This window comes from Apteryx mantelli, chromosome 3, assembly GCF_036417845.1.
Source record: "Apteryx mantelli isolate bAptMan1 chromosome 3, bAptMan1.hap1, whole genome shotgun sequence".
Lineage (NCBI taxonomy): Eukaryota > Metazoa > Chordata > Aves > Apterygiformes > Apterygidae > Apteryx > Apteryx mantelli.
In genome coordinates, this window is record NC_089980.1 from 98,240,788 (window position 1) to 98,260,031 (window position 19,244).

Sequence of the window (19,244 nt, forward strand, 5' to 3'; positions counted from 1 at the left end):
GAAGAGTAAAATTGAGGGAACTAAATAGTTCTGTTGAATTATCTCAATACAGATCATAAGGCAACTTAAAGCTGAGTGTGGAGATGCTCAGACTGCTAAATATATTCAGAGAAGAGAGTACTACAGAGATCCAATATTAATGAAACTGAGCTGAAAAAATGTTGTAAAAGAAAAATTACAGATGAAAACTTCAGTCACCATTTGGACATTTAGACAGTGTGTCGTGATAGCTATCTTAGTCAACAATGAAAAATGACCGGCAATTTTTACATTGGACATAATTCCAAAAACTCTCCAGAGATCTAGACTCAGTTTGCAATTAAACAGATTTTCATTAATTATTCTGAATGCTTGTGTTGATAGGCATGATTTTGCTGAATTTAATATTGAGACATACTAAGTTAGTGGACATCTGTTTACTAATCCCCTATTCTGAAGCTGTTCTGTTCAGCGTGTTTTAGGTATAACGGTCCGAGGTTTGCCTATTACAAAATTTTTTGGCTTGCAGGCTTTATTCTTTCTCCTTTAAAGAGTACTGCTGTTTCATCAACCTGATTGGACTTTTATAGAAGACTTCCATAGACTCTTACAGAGCCTATATAGTCTCTTGTATTGACTTACAGAAAAGTAGATATTTAACTAAAACCTTATCTCATACTTTCTCACTTAAATAAAATGTTCTCATTCTGGTTAAGAAAAATAGTTGTTCAGCTTAGCCAAGCTTCACATATTCCACCATTGTTAAATATTTGCATTTTATTTCTGCAGAAGTAGTTTTCTCAAGAGGTTGCATGGTTTAAGTCCTTTTTGTAGGTTGTCTTAAACTGACATATAATGTTAGTGATTTCACTGAGGACATTTTTTTTTTTTTCCAAAGGCATCTATTTTTCCTATTAATTTCAGCTGGAGCTGAATTTTTACCCTTTTGGTTTTAAGGGCTGTGTTTTACAGTGGCACAACAGTGCATGTTTCTTGCTTTCTTAATATGGCTTTATTTTTCTTCTCCTAATTAAAAAAAAATATTTTCATAAAAGTGCTATTTAACATTTTGCATTGACTAAATAATGTGTAATTGATTAGTTAAATTATTTGACAGTAATTTGGTCTATAAAGTATTTGGGGGAATTTTAGTTGGAGTAGCATCATACACACTTATGTAAATGTATGGGGTCTGATTCTGATTTGGGTAGAAACTCATCTTTCTCTGTTCTCATGGAGATCAGAGTTCACAAACTTTTGGCTTATCCTTACCTAGTCTGTACTGATTCCCAGTATATGTGTCTACACTGATGGTTTTGCTTGTTCCTTGCCTTATTCCAGAGCCCTTGTGCCACAAGCATCACCACTGCATACCACCTTGTTCTCCCTCCAGACTTCCTTCTGGAGCAAGCCAATGTCTTTGCTCCAAAAGGAAACTCGGGTACATTTGTCTGGATAGTTTGGTCCAATTTTTAACATAAGCAAATAGTATGGATAAATACTTGTCTCTTCCTGCCCAAGGTAGTCCTTCAGTTTTGGTTTTGTGCTCTCAAACACTCCTGAATGCTCTTACACTGTATGCCTTAGTATGTAACATATACCCATAGCACATGCTGTAAGAACAGCACTCTGGCAGTACGGCTCTCTTGTCATTTTATACCCTTCTAAACTGAAAAATGACAGCAAATATTTCAGGGCTTTCATGCCTCCAGGGGTGTCAAGAAGCATATGAAAAAGTCCTGATGTGTAGTGTGATAGGTACTGAAGGCTGTTAAGATCTGATCTCATTTTCTCCTCTTTCTTTACAGAGGGACTGTGACCCAGTGAGCCGTGTGCTACACAGTGCTTCATGGAGCACTAGCACAATGCGGCATGGAAAGGATGTCCACAATTAGTCTCAAACTGAATCCCACCCTAAGACACCCCAATGTCTACAGGCATGGGAGATATCTAAGCTGCCATTGTAGTCAGTGCCTTGTACGGAGTGTTTCAGTAAAGCTTGCAGTAGATGCTTTGTGGCTGGTCTGCTGAATCACTCAAGGTTTCTTTTTCTGGGTTGACTAGATCTCATGAGCTATAATAATAACTTATCAAGCTTATGTATAAACATGTATATACATTCAACTCAGATATAGACAAATTAAAAAAGCTTTGTAGTTCACTTGTCATTGTGTCCCTTTGGAAAAGTATTTTGTTTGTGCCAGTTATTGGCACATATGTAAATATTATATGTAAGCCATTCAATTCTGAGGAAAAAACACTTCTTAAATAATAATTATAAAAAAAATTCACTGCAGCTATTTTGCTTGAATGGTGTGAATTCCATACTGTATGTTTATCGGAACAGTTGTTAAACCTCTGATGTCTTAAAAATATTTTAATGCTAATCTATTCATGAGGCACAGAAATTCAAAGGGCAAATTGAAAAATTTCCCCTACTAAAATGATGCATTTTGGCTTTGTTAATACAAGTATATGCTGTATGTTAGCAGTAGCTACAATCTATGTATGGCTTTGCAAATGTATCAATTTATGTAGGGCTAGGTTTCAGAAATAGCGGTTGCTATCAGGATCAGATAATTGTTACAGTATGTTTCAGGCATACTGCATGACTCTGCTACCAACTTTGTACTGTAAAGTGATTAGCCCAGGTGGTTAGCGGCTTGCCTCTATCCCTTGATACATATCTCATTAATAATGTTTGTAGCAGATGTTTGTTCTAATGAGTGGAGCTGAATGTTCAGGCAGGAATAGTGTAGGTAAGGTAATGAGACACCAATTTTGAAAAAAAGACTATTACCACTAAGAATAATAAAAAGCTTTAAAATGTCTATAGAGTAATTCAAAATAATACAATCAAACAGGACTATATTTTAAAATGTTAAAATTTGACCTGAACAAGATGCAAGCTATTAATAGCTTTAATAATTTTCCTACATTTGTATGAGTATCTTCTGTTTTTCACATCTGTACACATGCAATTTTAATTTAAAAAAAAAAGTTTTCATACTATAGCTGTTCAATTATGGTAAGGCAGCTATCTGAAAAAATGCAGAACAGGTAGTGCTTGCCAAAGGCTATTGTGTTTGAAAAATGTTCATATGAATTTGATGGTTTACAAAGATCTAAATGCAAACAAGTAAAGACAGAGTGTAAAGCACCTCTTTGAGAACAGAGCACCTCTTTGTGTTTGTTAAGAAATATGATTAATCCTATGCATGTAAGTTACTAAAATTATCAAACTCGCGATAGCTTCCCAGGTATCACAAGTTTAGTTTTTTGTAGAAATTGAAGAAAATTCCTATTTTTATGAAGAACTTTTATCATTGGAAGTTACAGGCTCTCCAGAAACATATTTGTGACAATTGCTTGAAGGATGTCTACTTGTTATGTTATGTTATGATAACTTTTTATGTATATTGTTAAAAGATAACAAACACAGGGCTTAAAGATTTCCCCTGAATTTAAATGGAACAATATGTACTTTTTTCTGTCCTATGACCCTGTAGATGATGAGTTGAAGTTTACATGCATAATTGAGAAATTGCAGATCCTTACTATGAAAAGGTGTCTTGTGAGGAGAGTAACTTGTGAAAATACGTGATCATTTCTAAAGAACAACTCTACAAGAAAAGGAGAAAACTGAGAAAGAGGTTTGCTGTTTTAGGAATCAAGAGGTAAGAGAAGGTAACCTAAAATAAGGTGGCAAGGAAGAAAAAAGGTAGCCAGTCTGCAAAGGATTAAAGAAGAGAGAATGAAGTGGGTTCATGAAAAACTGCCATCCCTGAGAGAGAGGGGAAGGTTAGAGGAAGTTGGGATAATAGCTAGAACAAAGGAGGATGGAGAATATTGGAGAGTAGCACTAATGCAATTAAAAAACCCCCTAAATCTATGCAGTTGAGAACTCATTACTAAGAGCAAGAGACAGGCTTGTCATGAAAGCAGATCTAGAGAACAGAAAGATTGTCTCCTGGGAGCAAAGGTATTACTATGGAGTTAAGCTTGAATGAGACTCTGGGAATGAGAAAGAAGCCATAGATTAATCTTCAGATTGGTACAAATGACCAGATTCTTGTGGACACAGAAGTTTATGCCAGGGAGTGGAAAATGTTTGAAGTGGAGTCTTACACAATTGTTAGTGGATTCTTGCCTGTTTTAGAGGAGGAGGACAAAGATGTAGGGCTTTGAGATTTGACAGATGGCTTTGGTCATGGTGCTAACAAGATGGTTTAGGACCATTTGTCACTGAAAAATGTTTATCAGCAGAGCTTTTCTCAGGTATGGATTTCACCTTTCTGGGGGCCTCATTTCTGGCCCTAGATGGATAATGTATTAGTGAATTATGTATTGCTTTTTGGGTGTCTTGTTATGTAGTCGTGCTCAGGGTTGTACATGTTGCCAGTTTTGGCGTCAGGAAGGAGTGTTTGCCCCATAATGATATGACAGGGGGAAGACCCCACACTAGCCTCATCTGGGCACTTTTAACCTTTAAACCACACTTTCCCTTCCTTTCTCTTTGTCCTTCTCCCTCCCCCCACTCCCATCTTAAAAAATACACTTTAAATATTTACCAGCTTTGTGCACTGTCAGTTGGTAATGCTGTGTATCTCTTACTCTATTGGGGCACGTTATTATGGTCTGAAATTTTAAAGGACAGGTGTTCAGGGGTTTGGGTTTGAACATGTATTGAATAGACTTTTCAGAAACAAATGCTTTTATTATAGGAGTGACAGGTTTTGTGAACAACTGGACTTTAACTCAAGTGATTGGATTTCAAGCTAAATAAGCTTTATTCAAAGCACAAGCTTATATAACTGAGCGATGTGCAAAGCCTCAGTTGCTGAGTGCTAATTATACACTTTGTTCATGTGTGTGTAGGACAGTTGCTGTTCAAATGCTGATTATTATTTTCACTGAATATCTCAAAGTAGTAGTTGTAAGGGTTTTTCTGTTCTTCCTATGAAACTGTGTCAAAATAGGATGTCTTTTAAAGAGAAGATGTGAAACAGAAACCTTAGTTAAAAGGATAAAGTAAGTGTTGCAGTTTTCTTATTCCTAAATCTGCACCACCTTGTTGTATCCTACAATTTCAGGTCTTCAGGAAGTACTTTTTGTTTACATGGCATGGTCCCTAGTATGGTCCTCACTTTTAACTACTAGACGGTGTTGTTCAAGAGGAAACAAACTTGCACGTTTTTAAACTAGTTCTGTAGTTCTGCTTCCACAGTTGGAGGAACCTTGGTTTAGGATGAATCTGGAATCCACAGAGGATTTACTTTACTGAATTTATTTTGAAGAATATATTTAATTTGGAGGTAGCATCTGTTCTGTCTAGAAAAATGAAGTTGTAGAATTTATTGAAATAGTTGTAATAAAGCTTTTTTATCCCTCCAATCTAGTGTAAAAGCTATAAATAGCTTTTAAGGCTATAATACTAATCAGTTGTGGAGCACCTGCAGTTTAGCTCTGAAGTTCGAGATGATGATATAATGTTAAGCTTCTGCTAAAGTATATAAGGGTCACATATGTCAGTTCTAAAGTTGAGAATAGTTTAGCTTTTTACTGGATTCTAGATTATAAAGTGATGCTTTTTTTTTTTTCTTTCAAAACTTGCACCTGCTTGACTTATGCTTTTTGAGAAGAGAAAACTATATAAACTGCCTTTTCTAGTGATTGCTGAAAAGAGCAGTTCATAGATGTTGCAGCACTCAAATAATTTTTCATTTTCTGAAAAAGCAGTTACCCGATCCATGGTTTTATATAGTGTATTTAGGTAGGCGTGGAAGAGAAGATGGGAGGAAGAAACAGGCAAGATATATTTTGGGAGCAGAAAGATGCTCTCTCTTTTTGGTAGCTGAGGTATTTGAGTTTTCGCTCATTCTGCATCTTATTAGTTATCCCTTATGTGTTGGACAATAACCTTATGATTACAAGATTTGTTTGAGATCAGCCTGTTTCCTAGAGTGATAGGAACCAGGAATATTGCATCCTTACTTGAGTTTTTATTTAAGAGCGAGGGGAAAAAAAAAAACCCACCCCAAAACCTTTGATAATTTGAGGCAAGACTGATAATTTGACGTAAAATTAAGGGCACTCTCAGCACATTAAGTTTGTGTCCACTGTCTCAAGGTAAAGAATCTCCAGCACAAGGTTGCCTTCATCATCTCCACCTGATAGGACATGTCCTTTTCTCCTCTCCTGTGTGTTCTACAGGGAATGAGAGCAGACCTAGACTTTCTGGTGATCTTGCAGCAGAATAGGATTTGTCAGTGTTTTTTCGTAGTCAGGCTCAGGGAGTAACCAGATCACTCATTAGTTTTGTTTGTTGACTATATTAATTATGAACGAGGAAAAGTCTTTCTTAATTGAAAGACTGTAGGTCAAATGAGGCAGTGCAGTGTGTCATAAGGTGAAAGACTGATGTCTGTAACTACTGTATATAATTACTGTTGGTCCTAAGAAGTTCCCACAAGGAAGTACTGTGCTTTAAAATAGAGATGTATATTATAGGCTGGGGTATTAGTTTCACGACTGTTGTGGTAGATGATGCTTCTGAAATTGTTTTTTACCTGCATTTAGAGTAGGTGGGTGTTTTTATTTATTTATTTATTATGAAGGCACATCTATATTACTTTGCTTCTTTTCTCTCCTCTGGCGTCTGTCTTTTAAGTCTTTGAATTGATGTAGAGAAATGAATAAATATGTATGACAGGATATATCATCCCCAATTTGGATTCAGATCAACTTGAATGGCCAAAGAAGGTGTGTTCTTACTCTAGATGGTTTGTGTTTTTTTTCATTTATATGTGCCTACGACAGAGTCAAGACTCTAGGGTGGTAAAAATAAAATGAAATGATAGAAGAAAATTGTTGGTTTGGTGTTGCTTTCCTTGGTGGTTAAGGAGTGCTGTTGGTATGATAGCATGCCATAGAAGAGCATGTGTTTTTGTATTTGTGAAATACCAGACTTGGTGCTGCATAATTCTGAAGGGTAACTCAAGCCTTTTGAAAAGTACTACTTAACTAATTATTCATATAAAATTGTTTGAATATTTGGACAGATTGTCTGCTAAGCAGGCTCTTTTGATTATTTATAAAGATTTAATGTATTAAAATGCTGATTAAGTAGTTTGTGTTATGAATACTAATCTTAGAGTATTCAATTGTAGTCCTAAAAAGTTCTAATTAGATCAAGATAAATGGTGTGCCTGCATGTGTACCTGATGTTCAAGCTATGTGCATCAATGATTACTTTTTTTTTCTTTTCCCCTTTTTCCTTTCTCATAGACCATTTTTGAGAATGGAACACTGTGTCCTGGGCTGCTGGTTCTCTTGGGGGGGACTATGGCCACATTCATGAAGGATAACTTATTAAGCTTATTCAGAGAAGAATGAGCTTATTCAGTCTTAATTCAGTCTGTAAAGTAGAACTACATAAATATTTAGGGCAGCACTTTTCACTTGCAACTGCTCTTCCAATCTGTGAGCACAAGTGACAGTTGTACTCTTCTGTGGCTTGTGCCATATATGTAGACTGAATAGATCTAGCATACATTCTGGCATTGATCATTTCAAAGTTAAGGGTACCTGCATTTTTGATGTTGTGATACCCCTTTTCTTGACTGTTATGTTATGGACCTTCACGATTCTCTTGTTGGAGAAGGAGCTACTTGTCTGAAGCTAAATTCATTTATGCTATTAGTATACCTCTGCACAGCACCTTCTTTGCATTTTTGAGCCCTTTGCTTCAGGCATGAATTTTTGTCTAAATTTACAAGATATTTTCAGACTAAAATTTGTGGAGGAGGGTTGTAGCCAAGCAAAGTTCAAGAAAGCTTGAAGCTGAATATTTACAATAAATATTAAAATTTATTTTTGGTAAGAGAATCCAGTAATTCATTCCATTTTGAGACACCAGATTGATGGAACACATGATTAGCTTTTCAAAGAAGTAATCAGAACATTTACATTGAATAAGAATTGAGAGGGTAATTTTAGAAGACTTAAGGAAACTTTTTTTGGGGCAGTTGTTTTCTGATAGTGTTTCTCCTTGGACTATGGAAAACTACTTTAATATGTAGCTGGCCACTTAGCATCATTAAAATTTGGGTAACACAAAGTGAATCTATTAAAAAAATCTGATAGTACACAAATTATGTATCTGGATCACATCCTGTCTAGTTAGTTCTTCCTTTGTTTTGAACATCAGATGCTTTATAATGAACTCTAAGAACCCTCCAGTATATATTAGTTATAGATAAATGTACTGTTTGTTGTAGGTCAAATCATGAATAACAAGATGGCTTTAATTTTAACCCATAAGATTTAATATCCTTTAAGAAAGAAACAAAAAACTCAGCAGCACTCTAACTTAATTAAAACCATGGATGACTGTCAAGAATCTGGATACACTGTAACTGGATAGTCTTTTTTTTTTAACCTCGCCAAATTCTTATTTTTACCAACTCTGTTGCAGAATTGCACAGTCTAATAATACATTATATAGAAAATAGTTGTACATTGGTTTTGAATTTGCCATCTGTTAAATTAATTAAATACATCTTTAGTCTTGATTTATAAAACAGGAAAAACAAAACTTTGAACTAAGTCTAAACTATGATACTATATTGAGAAAAGCAGTGCCGGTTTCTACACTAGCTATGCATGAGTTTTTTCATGCTCCATAGCATTATCATTATCTCTCATTCAAAACTTGGTTTCCCTATTAATGTGGGGTGCACATAGTATCCCAGGTGAGGGTATGCCAGTAAGTTGTATAGTGGTGCAACATTGTTTTGTTATTATGCACCACCCTATTAGTTATGTGACCTAATGACTTGTTTGCTTTTTTTTTTTTTTTGACTGCAGCTGCGCTTAAGTGCTCTCACTGACCTCTGTAAAGTAGCTGCTCTATCTGCTTTCTCAGCCAGCAGAGTTAAGTTAGAACATTGTAAGAGGGGTGTGCATGCGTGGGGGTGTGTGTGTGTGTGCGCGTGCGGTCTTCCATACCTCTTCCTGCCTGAGCCTTGGTACTTTTTAGATATTGAAACTTACATTGTTCATTATTGCAGGTTGGGGCGTTCTGAAGATTTCTGGAGTATGTGTTGTCATCTGCAGATTCACTGCTTTGCTTTTGTGACTTTTAGGGTTGTGATAGTCACAAAAAAATCTTTGGACCTTGAGCTGTCAAGGGAAGCAAATGAAAAGGGAAACCCTGTCAGAGTTGGGAATGGAGAGTGGTGGCAGGCAAGAATAAGAAAAAGAATATGATGTTGAGTGACACAACGGTGTAGGAGACTGATGAATATTACAGATAACGAAGACTGATCATCTGCATGAGCTGTGGGGTGTCCTTTATCCTATAGTGGGAACTTATGCAAGGTGTATATTTGCAGGGAATACCACCTTAAAGAGTTTTGTGAAAAGGAAGTTCTAAGATATTAAATATGCAAATGGAATTGATGAATGATATGATATTGAAATTAAGCATAGCCTTTTCATTGTGATATAGGATGTAATCAACAAGAAAAAAAATGAAAATTTTCTATGCTAGTATCAAGCCAGGATGGCAAGTTGGAGTCGCTTGAACAAGTGATTCAGAACATGAATCATATTGGAATATATTTCATGAACTTAGGCATTGGGATAGCAGATATGGTAGGATAACTTTTTTTGACTGGAACACAAGTGTTGAAAAGCATTTATTGTTTAGGGAAGAGGCAAATAAAATTTGAAGAATAACATTTTATTTTCTTGGTAACTGAAGGTTAGAAAAAAATTTTTTAATCACTATAGGATTGTTAAGACAAACTTCTGAGTTACTGCTGAATGCAGCTTCATTAGAATTGTCATGAGCCCATTTCAATAGTGCTAGTTGTGTGTCTAGATTTCTACAGACGTAATAGGAGTTTAGTCAACCCAGTCAGTGAAGCCTAGGGAGCTGTTCATTTCTCCCTAAAATAGACACCTTACAATTAGAAAACTTAATCAGAAGCTGAATTCCACTCTCTCTTTCTGGGGATTGATTGGAGGAGAAATTGATTGGTTGCAGTGACAAATCCAGGTGCTTCTGGAAATAATAGCAGATACATTTATTTACTAAATAGTGGCCTAGCAACATGCTATTTTAATATTGAGGAAAACAAACAAAAAATCAAATCTTGCCTGTAGAAGATCAGTTTGATTCATTGATGAAAGGTTCTTCTTTAAATTTAAAGCATTTTGATTGTAATGTGAGGTAAAAATGGATCAATAAAGGTTTCCCCTTTCGAAAATGGCAGATTTGGATAAATTAAGGGAACTAGCTAATGGAGTTAGGACTGAGGAACACAAAAGTTTCAGTATAGAAGAGGAATGAAATTTCTTCCGAGTTCAAATAGTTTGTAATTTGTATACCTGTAAAGTGGAAATAATACTTTTTTTGGCAAAGGAATAACGGTAGATCTTATGCATCTAGACTTCAGTAAAATTTTGATGTTCTTTAGATTATTGTAGAGATTGAAGCTAATGAAGATTACTGCTAGAATTGTAAGGTAGATAGAGAATGGACTGAGAGAAAATATCAACATATGGCTTTGGAAGAAAGTATTTAGAAAGCCGTAATGGAAATTCCTGAGTGTTAGATGTTCGGATCAGTTGTCTGAGCAGCCAGGTAGGTGGTTGTTAAGGATTTTGAAACAGCAAACAAGTATGTTCTGATGAGCAAAGAAAGGAGACAAGTCAGTACAAAGACTGGAAGACAATGAAGAGTGAAATAATAAAATTGGAAGGGAATTTAGTTGTAGAAAATGCAAGGTCATGAATAAGAAATATTGGTGCTGGAGGCTGTTAATTGGAAATGACTGCCAGTCAGAATCTAGTTAATTTTTAGGTTAAAATAGCGGAGGGAGTGTTGATGGCAGAATTTGACCTAGAAGCAAGTGAGAGAAATATGAAGTGTTGGTATTTTCAGAGTGGGCTAAATTCCAAGGGCTTGTTTTTTTTTCAGAATTTGGATGACCAAGTCAAATATGTAATTCTACAAAAGTGTTTATGTGCAACTGTATTTCATGCTATTTGATGTGTTATTTGCTTGTACAAATGAAAATGTGTTTATAACTTTGAAAATTATATTTGTGACATAGCTGTTGGTAGGCTATTAAAAATATAGTGTTTGCCTTTTGTTTACACAGTGAAAATAATATTATTAATCTCCACATAATTTCCCACGTTAGTGGCCCTGTATCCCGATTTTGTTAACCTTTAGGAGACATAGTATGAAGTGGTGGCCATTGCCAGCAGCAATTAATGTAAGAGAAGAAAGCAAGCTGAGCCTTTCCTATTTATCAGGACTTTAGGGTGTATTGCTCCATCTGCCACAGGCCAACTTCACACTCATCTAATCTAAACTGTTACTCTAGACCCAGCACAGTCTGGATTCAGGCCAGGACATGGAACTGAAAGTCCTTTAGTGGCACTGATAGATACTCTCTAGTGTCAGTGGATAGAGGGCAGTGAGTAATTAATTTGCTTTCTTGTGGGCCTTTCCACCCCATTTGATGCTTCTGGCCAGAAGCTGATGTCTTGCCTGAAAGAAGTGGCAGGGTCCAAAGTGAAGTGGTGAAGTGACTTGAACCCACCCTGGGGGATGGATCTAAGGTTTGGCTACATGTTTATGATTTTGAAATATTGCCAGTCATTAAAGGAAATTAAGAAGTTAAAACTGATATCTACAACAAGATTTCACTGTTGCCTCTCTATCAACAAACGTATTAGTGATACTAATTGCTATTCTGAAATGGGCAATGCTTATTTGTATGGAATGGCAGAGCTTTCACAAAACTGAATTCCAGCCTGTGTAATGGGAATGAAGAACTATCACGTATTTTGCACTGAGAGTTAATGATAGAATTCCTTACATTTTGTTGTCTTTTAATGTGATGATATAGACACAAGTGTATTAAAAAGCGCCACAACAATGATAGCCTGTTGAAATAATAATAATAAATTTTCTTTCTTATATCCTGTCTAATGAAATAATGTGGGACAAAGAAAACTCCTAAATTTTTAAGCCTCCTTTAAAAATTATTTCTAATCCAAACACTATTTGTAGATTTCAGAAATTTCATTTTATATCGAACTTAAACTCAGAAGATGAGTTCTCAAAGTTTGAGGAAGCTGTGATATATATATATATATATATATATATATATATAATTATACCTAAGGTTATAAAAGCCATAAAAAGTACAAAATAAACAGATGTGATCTTATGGTAGAGTAGTTGCTAGGATTGTGAATGAGGGAAGTAAGTTAAACATAAGTAATGCACATCATAAGATGAAGTCAGTGGCAAAACTTTGTGAACTTGTAGGAGACCAATTCACCATAAATGTTTCTGACAATTGCTCTGCAAACTGTTAGGCACTGTGCTGAGGAGGATTTTCAAAGCCAGCTTTATCAGTGCTAGTAAGCTGGGAAGGAGGAATGAGGCAGCATGCTCTAGGGGATGCAGGACTGCATTTGGAGTCTGGGCGATATGATTCTGTTGCTGACTTGCTGAATGACTTTAGGTTGAGGGAGACATAAACAGTATGCCTGATTTTGCCTTAAATTATATTTCTCTGAAATTCTCTTTTAAATTTAATGATGAAAAATACTAAACATTCATAGAAGGGAGAAACTTGAGCTTTTAATTTATCATTTTCACTATAGCTTGAGTCAGCCTTGAAATTGTAAAAAAACCAAACCAAAACAAAAAACGAACACCCCCCCCAAACCCCCACAACATAAAATCATTTTTCTAACATGTATGTTTTGTGTCCAAATAGTATGCACTGTGTGAACAGCTACAGGATATATGAGGAAGCAAACAAACTTGTGCATCTGAACCAGTTACCTTGGACATGCTAAAAATAATTGACTTTTGAGGAGGAGACTGAAACTTTTCAAAATGATGTTTGGTTGCTGAAATTTTTTAAAGTTTCAAGATGAAAGTAATTAATACTCTGGTGAATGATTTGGAGATCTGCTTGTCTAATGCCAAGAGCTGTAACTTTTTCTTAATGAAACTTTCATCCTGTTTCCTGAATTATCTTGTTAATGCTGATGTCCAATTAGAATGAGTAATGCACCTTGCCTCAGGACCAGAAGTGAAGGAGAAGTAGCTTCGAATGGAACTTTAGGTTACACCATTGCTATAACTGCAGGTGTTTTATCTGCTTGTGAGATTAATCTGTGTAGACGGTGCAACCCTTTCTTCTTTAAGTCCTCGTCAGAACTTTTGTTGCGATGAGTATCAGGGGGTCTGTAATGGCTTGCTGGCAGTTTGCAGAGCTGCTGTTTGTCGTTCAAGGACGGTTCTCCAGCTTTATGTATAATTAACAAAGGTAATTGTGCAGTTTTGTTATTACTCTTGTATTGCTGCTCCAGTCTTGCTGTTTTATGCACTTGTCTTTTTTTCAATTCAGATTGTGCTGTCAGATACAGGGACCATGTCATCTTGTGTACTTACAGGGAATCTAATACAATGGGGCCTCGTTACTAATTGGAGCTTTTGGGTGCTTGCACAATAGAGGTAATTAGTAATAAATGTACAGCTGTAGTAGCACGTATAGTTCACAGTATGCAGTACAAAGCATGACAGTTAAGCTCCTATATGCTGTTTTAGTTCCTACTGAATTTATATGAGAAATTGCTATTCTTCTTTTTTTGCACATGTGGTGTTGTCCACAGAAGCTCACTCCCTAGTCTGGTGTAAGTGCTTATGCTGCTGATATCTTAATTAACGTCTTCAAATATATCCTGTCAGGGCATGTTCAGATAATATTCAGAAATTTACTGATCAATTTACAAGATTACTCTGAGAAAGTGTAAAATTTAGTCTGGAGAAAACTTGAAGCCTAACGTCAAACATGTGAACTTATGTTTTTGACTAAAAAAAAAAAAGTCTGATAAATTAATAAGTTCAATTTAACCAAAACCTTGACATGTTTGCATAGCTCTTAGGGTTCTTGTGCATTTTCAATTATCAGCTGCTTATGGCACACTTCTGAGAGTTGTCTGTCCATCCTTGACCAAATTTACACTTCAGATCACTTTCAGAGTTTTTATATAAACAATGGATATTTTATTTGAATTGAGTTAGTTTATCCATGCTTTTCTTAAATCCTGCTGTTTATAATCATGGTGAAACAAAACTTTGTGGTCTGGCTATTTTAAAAACATAACTTTAATTTTAAAGAAACAAAACTTTTTAGATAGCCTTTTAAATTTCTTGTAATTTTTAATGGAGGCCTAAAGAAATATCTACCCTTGTTTTGATTGTTGTTTGTTGAACAAAGATATTTTCTTTTCTGTTGGCCAAATTACTTATGAGTGAGGTAGATATAAAGAAAGAGGTAACTAGCTGAGAAATATTCCCCTATTTGACATTTGTGAGATTATTTTATGGTTTGCATTATGTCTTTTCCAGCTGCTATACTCAAAAAAATACTCACAGTGGTTGTGGCACTCTAAAAATCAAAGGAACCAAGAAAACTTGTGGCATGCATTGGTTCAGAGGGCTAAAAAGTCAAATATAACTATGGATGAGTATTTGGAGAAAGAGGCATAACTTATATGCTATGAAATAAGAACTTGAGGTGACTGGGTCCCTGTCCCAAAGTTTTTCAGCCTTAATAAGGACGCTTCAGTGTATTGAATGCATGTGTGGACTAAATAAATAAATAAATACTGTTGGTTTAAAAAAAAAATAAAATAAAAAAATCTGGTCTTGAGCATGCTAAATGTGTATCATGCATCTTGAAGAGTTTGACTCCTTAAATTAGCCTTGCAATAGTCTTTATCTTAATGTTCCGTAACGGCTTGTTAAAGAAATCAAACTCACTTCCCAGCCACTGAATGCGTTACAGCTTTAGCCAATAGAATAGGTCACTTGTTGCGTGAGTTTGTAGTATTTGAAGTGTTAGGAAATCCAAGCAGACAAATTAGAGACACAAGAGAGATTTGAGAGGGAAATGGATGAAGTTATACCTTGTTTTCTCTGATTAGAAATTTGGATTTAAGTTCAAATGATTACTTTTAGCATCATTCTGAGTTACCTAAAATGTGACAAGTTCCTAAAAATGCATATATATTTTAAATCTACCTTTTCACTTGGCAGGCTTACTGCTTATTTTACTATGTTGCATAGCAGGAGAGTGAGCGAACTGTAACAAGCTGTTCTGAATTACTGAATTATAATAGTGCCTTCTAAAACCTAAGCTGTAATCTTGACCTTGAGGGATAACTGAAAGCAAGTTTAAGATGTTATTTTGGGGGAAAAAGACTTGCCTCTGCCATATACTGTGTGTGTGCTAGTACTGTTTGAAAGCTTGAAATTATTGCATACAAAGTTGATGTTTGAGTTTGTTTCCACATATTGCCAGTAAAAATTTGTTATAACAAAGTGATGTGTGGAAACAAACTCAAACATCCAGAAACATATGACTACACTCAGCAGTAATGTTTATTTAAGCAAAGCACCATGGTGCTTTCCGCTCTGAGTGCTAAGATGGAACAAGGCGTCAGCAGCAAGAAATCATGATCTAAAAAAAATCTCTTTAATTTTTTCTTTTTGCTGATTATTTTCCTAAGGAAAGGTTAATACTTTCTGGTAGTAACCATTCAGATATATGGGATATATCTAATTGTAGCTTTTATGCTAAACTTTATGCATTTTGCTAGCTGATATGTAAACTTTAAGTTTTTTAAAGCTTTTAAGCTTTTTTGAGATTTGGTTTTCACTATACAGAGCAGTTCTCTGTCTATTGGTTAGAATTTCAGGGCTATTTTTTTCCTTTCACTGGGTTGGGATAAAGTATATGTGCAATTAGTCATCTGTACTTTTACACAGGTAGCACAACCTTCCCTCAAAACTACCAGCTGATTTGCCAGTATTGCTAATTTGTACTTACTGTTTGAAATAACTTGATTCTTCTGTTTTGAGAAAACTTTGATAATTGAAATGAATATGTAATAATGATTTAAATTAGCACAATGTAGAGGGAGAATGCAAGTTCAAGGACTATTTATATAGTCCTTGTTCTAAAACAAAATATGAATTGAATATGCTTAGCTCTTTTCAGTAAAAAGAAATTCAAAGAGGGAATATAGATGAATATTGTGAGATGGATTGGAAGAAAAGTGTTTTCAAAGGTAGCTATGGGAGACAGTTTAAAGATAGACTTCCGTATATAAGTATGTAATTTGGGGCTGTTTTATGTCAAGGTGATGGCTTAGATAATGTAAAAGGTTTTTTTCCATCTGCCTAATTGGTTTTGAGTTCTAGTTTGCAGCAAGTAAAACACTTATGTGGTTTGTGTATATCTGTGTTTCCTTGCTGTGCCTGAATATATTAAATCTATAAATTAAAATAGTTTATCAAATCTTGGGGGAGGAGGGGAGTCCAGTCTTTCAGTTAAAAAACAAGATAAAACAAAAAACCTCTTTCAGAACAGGCGCACCTGGGTCTGTCTCCTGTCTTACTCATGCAGACAACTTGTGCAGCTTCTAAATTAGGCAAAGATATTGTCATGAGACTGAAGACAAATGGGTCTACATTAGGCTAGTTTCTTGTCCTGAAACCCAGATCTCTTCCCCTTCCCCCTGCCAAGTAAGCGCATGATCTTTCTCACTCTCTCTTTGATTGTGAGTCCTGGTGATCTCCGATTTGAAATCTTTTGCATGCAATCCATAAAAGTGGATGTTGCTACTGCCATTTAGAATATACAGTGTAAAGAAAAATAATTAAAAAAAAGAAAGAGATAAATGGAGAAGGAAGAGATGCAACATGAGCACTGTGGTTTGAAGGAGAAGGAGTCTTAGCACTGTTGTTGAGCTATCCAGCTATCAATTTTTAAGTACATTTCTGTAAAAAAATTTTCTGAGTGAATGATCTAGAGAAAGTGTTGTTAGTGTTGCTTTTTGAAGCCTTCCATATGTCATCAGAAACTGTGGTTACTGCAGGTGGCCAAAACCAAAGCTTTTAACAATTTGGTTATTTTCAAAGCAGTTATAAGATCTTATTTTGTATCATATTTCTAATCATGATACAAATACTGTTTTTGTAACTGCTAGTTCTTTTGATGCATTAGAACTTGTTTCTGAAGCTATTTTGTATGTAAGGCAAATTGCAATGAAAACATGCACCTTAAAACTGTAATGAATATGGGACTGCAGAGGTAGCCAGTTATGCTTTATTTAAAACAATAAATTAATGCATGTAATTTTCCCCCTCACTTATGCATCTGTCCTTCCCTCCCCATGGTTTCTTTAATTTTTAAGAAAAAATGCAACATACTTTTTATGATCAGTTTTAGTTTTGAGTAAATTTATGTGTTTTGAAGAGTTAATTTTGTCTGCAGATTCTCACCTCTAAAGCAATGGTGTCAAGTCACATAGTTGAACATGTCTACTGAATTATTTTTTATAAAGCATCTCATGTGCAGCCTTCCTAATATTGCATTGATATAATGTCTACTTTTTCCCTCCTGAAGACTTTAATTATTTTTAATGGGGTCCAGTAGATCTCCTATTCACTTTCTGCTCTTACACATTGACTTTCTTTTTGTACAACTGATATTGAACATCTCTAAATACTCGTAAGTGGAGAAACATTAGTGAAGCTGATCTATAGTGGATTATTATTGTAGTCATAATATTGAAAGAAAGTACTTATTTGAGCTGCATGGGTGGAATTGTGCTCCTGTAATCAGATTTATCGATTGGTAAATTCAGATAACTGATTGGTAAATCAGATTTACTGAGTGGTAGTATCTGTGCAGAAGTCAGCTGAGCTGCTTGTGTGGACCATGTGCCTGACGCGTTTCTGGGCAACGCTTGCTGCTTTGTTCGGACAACAGCAATTCTGTGGGCATTACTTGGGAGAACAATGGTGAATTTTAGAAAAGACTACTGTTAAGTTGTTATTTCTGCAAAACCAAGGCTTTTCAAGGAGAAGTGGATAAAGTATAAAAGATATGGTTTCTGTTCAAGAGTATCAGTAAATTTGAAGGCTTTTTTTTACAAGTGTGAGAAGTCTTGCCTTTTTTCTTTTTCTTTTTTTTTGAGTTAGTCTTCAAAACCTGCTTTCTTTGTTTCAAAACAGCCTGATGTGGATGGTGAAACTCCTGTCATTGCTTACTTTTAACCAAGTGTTTCCCTATTCTGTGCTGTCAAAGAAAACTGTACTGCAGTCCAAAGGGGTTAATTGCTCTGGGAAGGTTTATGCCCCTTATCTTTTTATATTGGAGACGATTTGAGAACATTGAATGTTGTGAACTTTTAGAACCACTGCAGTATCTTGATAGTTGATAGTGCTCCTATTTTCTTCTTTTTCTGGTTTCTGTGATTTTGACGTTAGGCAGTAGAACCTGTGTTACCATATTAGTACTTTTAGCATGTCTGCATGCAAGGTGAAATGTCAGGCTCAGCGAAAGAAGCTTCAGCTTAAGCTAATGCTCTCAGTTTTGTTGTAGGCCACATACGTGGTTGGTTATGGCATGGTCAGGCATAAATTCAGTTACAGCAGCTCAGCTGGCAGGTGGTAATTTGTTATACTGACATAACTCAATTTTGACTGAGACCAAACTCAGACTTTCTTTGGAGTCTTCATGTCAAGTTTCTCTCTTGTAGACCTTTTTCCTACCACTTTTAAGGCATGATCTTTCCTGTCTGTGCGCCTAAAGGCCCTTTCAGGCTGCCATTGGATCACGTTTGATAACATTCATAATTCATAGGAATTTCATAACATTCGTAACATAACGCGTATTAATAGCATTCTTTTCACTGGTTTTACTAACTGCAGTCAGGCCTTGTCATTATCCATTTAGTGGTTCTGAAAAGGCCTTTTCCTGGTCTTTTTTACTTAGCCAGCTTTCTGAGTTCCTCAGCAATTTCTACCTTATTTTACCGTATCAGATTCAGGCTGCTATGTTTAGTTTCAGGCCTGCTTATCATTCATTGCCAAGATGTTGACTCTTGCATCTGGCCCTTGCTATTAGTTTCCACCAAAATATCTTAGTGTTTTGGGTTTTTTTTCCTCCCTCTACTGAGAACATGTGTTCTCCTAGGCTGCTGCACATGTTTGAGAAGAACTTTTTTGCTCAGCTACCTTGCTGTCCTTCCTGAAACTCTATTTTAATACTCTTATTGCAAAGATCAGAGAAACTTTACAAAGGTAATTCAGGTGTTACACATATCATGATGATTAGTGTGTCTTGTTTTCTTTTACATTTTGTCTTTCA

At 35.5% G+C, this 19,244-nt stretch overlaps 1 protein-coding gene across 1 annotated transcript in view; it reads left to right on the plus strand.

Moving 5' to 3' along the window:
• The window catches only part of RNGTT (RNA guanylyltransferase and 5'-phosphatase), a 197,704-nt gene that overhangs the window by 35,064 nt on the left and 143,396 nt on the right, over positions 1-19,244 (plus strand). The window lies entirely within an intron of this gene.